This window comes from Mus musculus, chromosome 16 (genome assembly GCF_000001635.26).
Source record: "Mus musculus strain C57BL/6J chromosome 16, GRCm38.p6 C57BL/6J".
Lineage (NCBI taxonomy): Eukaryota > Metazoa > Chordata > Mammalia > Rodentia > Muridae > Mus > Mus musculus.
Window position 1 is genome coordinate 9,054,169 of NC_000082.6, and position 5,112 is coordinate 9,059,280.

General features: G+C 48.0%; 1 long non-coding RNA gene across 1 annotated transcript; it reads left to right on the forward strand.

Annotated features, from left to right (window-relative positions):
• The first annotated feature begins 478 nt into the window (after positions 1-478).
• On the forward strand, positions 479-1,252 carry Gm30567. The gene is made up of 2 exons (XR_384649.2): positions 479-579; positions 852-1,252. It is a non-coding gene; the product is annotated as a predicted gene, 30567 (long non-coding RNA).
• The last annotated feature ends 3,860 nt before the right edge of the window (positions 1,253-5,112 follow it).

Here is a 5,112-nt window from a genome sequence, read left to right on the forward strand (position 1 = left end):
ATTCCAGCCAGTGCTCAGGAGGTGGGGCCTGAGGAACAGAGTTTTAAGGTAATTCTCAGTTACATAGTGAATTCGAGTCCAGCTTTAGATACACGAGAACTCTCTTCCCATCCCCTCGCAGAAAAGGAGCCAGGCCTTAGCAAGTTTAGAAGCTGAGGTCAGTGTGTTTGGTTGCTTGCTTTGTAGTCCCTGAAGACGGATGGGTCTAGGTCTTCTTATGACTTGTGTCTCTCCCTCAGCAAATGACAGCCTAGCATCAGGTCAACCTCTTGCAGGCAGGAGGAGACAGGCACTTGCTCAGTGGGTTGGCAGAGGTAGCTCCCAAGGGTGAGAATTAATTACATAGTCCATGCGCATACACTTTGGTGTCTGGATGGTGAGGGCTGGTGGGTCTCAGGAGCCACGGTGAGAGCTTTTCATGGATGACCTCATCCCAGCCCTCTAGTGACTGTTGTCATCACTCTTCCCACAGCAGGCAGCTGGCGCCCCAAAGAGGTTACAAGACTGCCCAAGGTCATATACATCTATCTTGTAGCTTCCTGTGGGAGAAGCTGTCCATGATCAGGAGAGTGCTGTGAGGTAGGGGGGTTCTGCATAGGTAGCCTGAAGCTGCTTCGGTGAGCAGGCTGTGAGAAGGGAGGTGGGGAGCCCAGTGGGAAAGTCCTTATAATGATAATGATCATTATGCCAGTTCTCCACGCCTTTCATCTAGTGGTCACTCTCAGGGTTACCATTAGGACAGTCTTCCTACGGAACACCCACATTTAAGGAGCTGCCCCAGTGTTGGTTATTTTTTCTTTGTTTGTATCTTTGTGTTTCTTCTTGTATTTGTAATTCTTTGTTTCTTTCAGGAGGCAATGCCAAGATTTACAGGATTCGGGATTCCTAATTGAATCGTCTGAGCGTGGAGAGTGCTTGCTCTGGGAATCTTCAGAGGCGGGAGAGTGGTTTGTCAGTGTCAAGTGTCTGGTGTGGCTCTGTGGACTGGGGCTGTGGGCTCGACTGTGATCGCTCATTGCCTTCAGGGTATGCACTGTTCTAATACAAGAAACATTTCACAAGGAAAAGAAACAACTCAAACTTGGACTGGTGGCAGGTGGAGCCCCTGCCAGGCTGACTCTGAGGGGAGGGGTGGGTGTTTTAGAGAGTTGCAATAGAGGTAAGGACTCAAAGTTCTGGGGAGCTTTAGCCTTGGCATGCTAAATTCTGGCTGTGTGATCTTTCATAAGTTAACAAGCTTCTCTAAGGCTTAGTGCTAGACTCTGTTTATTAAGAGAATGAGTTTGTAGTTTTGTAATGGGTTGAGCTGTGTTCTGCCTGACATGTGAACCCTAAGTGCATGTATATGCAGCTTTACTTGGAAATAGGATCTCAGTAGCTGTAAGTAAGACGGAGTCATGGTGTGGCTGGGAACATAGCTTAGTTGGTGGAGTGCTTGTATAACATGCCTGAGACCCTGGGTTCCTCCCTCAGCTTCTCCTAAACTGGGCCTGGCGAGGCTTGCCTGTAATCCCAGTGATTAGGAGTAAAGGCAGGGAAATCAGAAGACCCGTGCTATCCTTGGCTATCTGATCAGTCTGAGGAAAACCTGGCTATGTGAGCCTTTGTCGGAAGAAAAAGTCAGAATGGGGTAGAACAATCTCTAGTGTAATGAGATTGGCCCTGGGTTCTGCTCTCAGGAAGAAAAGAAGCACAAGCAAGCACAGAAGGGGAGGAGCTCTAGAGAACACAGGCTTACAGGAGAGTGGTGTGTCCACAAGCCAAGGAATGTCTGAGGCTACCAGGATCTGGAAGAGGTAAAGCAGGATGCCTCCTGGGAGCTGCTCTGGGGCTTCTGGCCTTCAGAACTGTGAGATGCATGGGTTGGGGGACTTCGTTCCTGGGGAATAAATGGGAGGGAGGATGGTGTCGAGCAGCCAGAGCATCTATTTCTGTGCCTGGCGAGATGAGATGTCAGAAGATGGACTTTTACTTCTTTCATTGCAGTGTCAGGAAAAGACACAAACACATTAGAGTGGGAAAGACACACACCCAGGTGGGCTGACCAGTGTATGAGTGAGTGTGTGTGTGTGTGTGTGTGTGTGTGTGTGTGTGTGAGTGTGTGTGTGTGTGTGTGGTGCACTCATGTGTCTACTCTAGCTGCATCACTAAGTTTGTTTGTTTGGGACTCTGGGCAAGTTGTTTGGCTACTTTGATCTCAGTTCCAGGAAAGAGATAGGAGCTGGAGAACCACCACACCCCCCTCCACCCCAGCACCATCCTGGTGGTGCCAGGAGCTGGTTTGGCACTCACAGGTACACTGTTGGTGTCAAGCACAAACACAACACTGGCCTCAGAAAAAGCTTTAAATAGGATGAGTCAAGGTGAAGAGATACAGAGCAGCAAGGCGCCACAGGTCTGTACCCTGGCTCCCCCATTGCTCCTTTTCCAGTGTATCTTCAGTGACTCATTGCTCCCACTCTGTACCTGACACATTAAAATCACAGACTCACCCCCACAGCCACTAACAGACTGGCATATGTGGGACAGCAGATCCTGGTATGTCCTGGTCAGGACTAAGTGTTCACTGGAATTAGGATGGTTGCAAACAGTATATGTGTGCCTTTGTGTGTGGTATGTGTAAGCACGTGAGCATGTATACATGTGTGCTCACGAGTGTGTAGGTCAGGAAACAGCCTCAGCTGTCAGTTCTTCTCTCTTGGTTTGAAGATGACACTGGCCTGGCATTTAGGCCAGGATGGTGGCTTATGAGCATCCAGGGATCCCCCTGTCTCTGTCTCCCACTTTGCTACCACGGGGATTTCAGGCATGTGCCAATATGCTGCCTTCTAACATTGTTTCTGGGGATCCAGTGTCAGGGTCCCACTCTTGCCAGGCAAGTGCTTACTGACCTAGTCATCTCCATAGTCCCATGAATAAAGTTTTGAAACACATTTACATCTCTTCTTGGATGTATTGTCTATGACTGCTTTGAGCTCTAATGGCAGAGTTGAGTGGGCTTGAAAGGCCTCAGAGGTTTCCCAGCAACCTTTTCAGATAAAACTTGCTCACCACAAATAGCAGCTGCGTCTTTGCTTCCATCTCAGTGCTGAGACGGCTCCTTGGGGCAGCAGAGAGGAGGCTGTGATCGTCCACAGGTATGATTCTGTGTAAGGCCAGGGTGGGGGCTCTGGCGGAGGCCCCGTGGAGCAAGCTGGGACATGTACCTCTTAAGATTTTTTTGACTCAGTTATTGAGGACAGAAAGTGGCCCCCTCATTTAGGAGGGAGACGGATGCAGCTCTGGGGTGAAGTGGTTGGAGTACAAGATGCTCTAAGGCTGTGCAACTTGATAGAGACTCACTGACTTCTCCCAGCTTTGGTCAGCAAAATGACAAAGATTACATTTGTAATGTGGCCACCAGAAGGAGCATCTAACCCCTGCCCAGAAAGAACATCTTTCTGCATCAAATGCTTCTCCAGGATGTATTGTGCTTCTCAAGCCCACGTCTGTAAAAGCAGGACCTACCTGTTATCACTTTTTCTTGGTGTTGGCCTAAAGCTCAAGGCTCAGCAGGTTTATATTATAGCAGCAAAGGCCAAATGCAACATTCGCATGGCTTTAAACATCACCTTGATATTTACCAGTCACCCTGCAGGGGGTGAGCTACTTTGAGGCTCTGCTCTCTTTTGCCCTGCTCCTTACCCTGGTGATTCAGTGTCCTGAAACCTGCTGGCCTAGGGAAGGATTCCAGATTGCCAATGGAGCGCTGATGGTCTCCATACTTTGCCCTTTGATATGCTCCCTAGCCTTAGTGAATACTCTCGCTCCTGCAAAATGACAAATGGGCCAGGGCCTAGCTGGACACTTAGCACATATACTCTTGTGTGTGTGTGTGTGTACACGCGTGAGAGTGTGCACATTGTGCATGCAAGCAAGCGTGTGTGTGCAGAGTTGAGTGTTGGTGCCATTGCACGTTATTCCCTAGAGAAAAGCTCTCCCACTGAGCCTAGAGCAAAGCTGTCAGCCAGCAAGCCCCAGCCAGCCTCCTGTCTTTGCCCTCCACAGTCCTGGGGTAAGAGTTGAGTGGGCCTGATAGCTGGTTTTTCTCTTGGGTACTTTGGACCCTCCTCATGCTTGCATGTGTGCTCTTACCTTGCATCCCTTCTCCAGCCTCACATTTCCTTCTTCAAGCAGACTTCTAGGACAATGCCCACACAGCCACACGGTCCTCTGCTTTGGTGCTGAGAAGTCCTCGTACTTTCTTTCCCAATTGGATGAACTCCTACCCACCCCTTAAACCCAGTTCACAGAGATGCTTCTCAGCCAAGCAATTAAGAGTGAGATCCCCAATCTAGCCATCCAGATGCACGTCCCCTCTGTCTCCTGATTGTTCTGCCATCTCCTGCAGGCCACCTTCTCTAAGCAGCAGCTTCCCTACTGAACAACAGGCTATAACAGCATTTCCCTCAAAGTGTCCTCAAAGTGAGGGTTTCAGGAGGGCTACAAGGATGGTGCTAGCAATTACTCTAATCTTTAGGTTTTCTGAAACCTTTTCCCCAGCACTACCCTGCCACAAGTGCTGAGAAGTGGATCTCAAGGGACACACTGTGTGCTTCTTGCCTGTGAGGAGGTGGATGGCATCTTCCACCACACATTCCTGTCAGGGTGATATTCTGCCTGAGGGTATAGGATCAAGTGACTGTGGACAGAGCCCTCGGAAACTGTGAGCCCAAACAACCCCTTCCTTAAGCCATTTTGGTCAAAAACTTTGTCTCAGTGACAATGTGAAAAGCATCTAACAATGTTTATAAACGTTTGTGGACACAATGAAGATATGGATTGATCCTTGCTAGTCACATTTTGTGCTTGGCTGCTATATTTTGAGCAACACAATTAAGATCTTAATTTTCACATCTCTTCCCATCTACTTTTTTGGGGGAGATATTGTTTGTTTTTGTTTTCTCAAGGCCTCAAAGTGCACAACTGAGTTATTGATTTGAGTTCTGTAATTTTTAAATTCTTAAAAATTCTATTAGTTTTTTATTTAATTAAAATATAACTTCTTTTCCCTTTATTCTTTAATTATCATTGTTACATGTACACACTCTTATATGCACACAGATATATAAC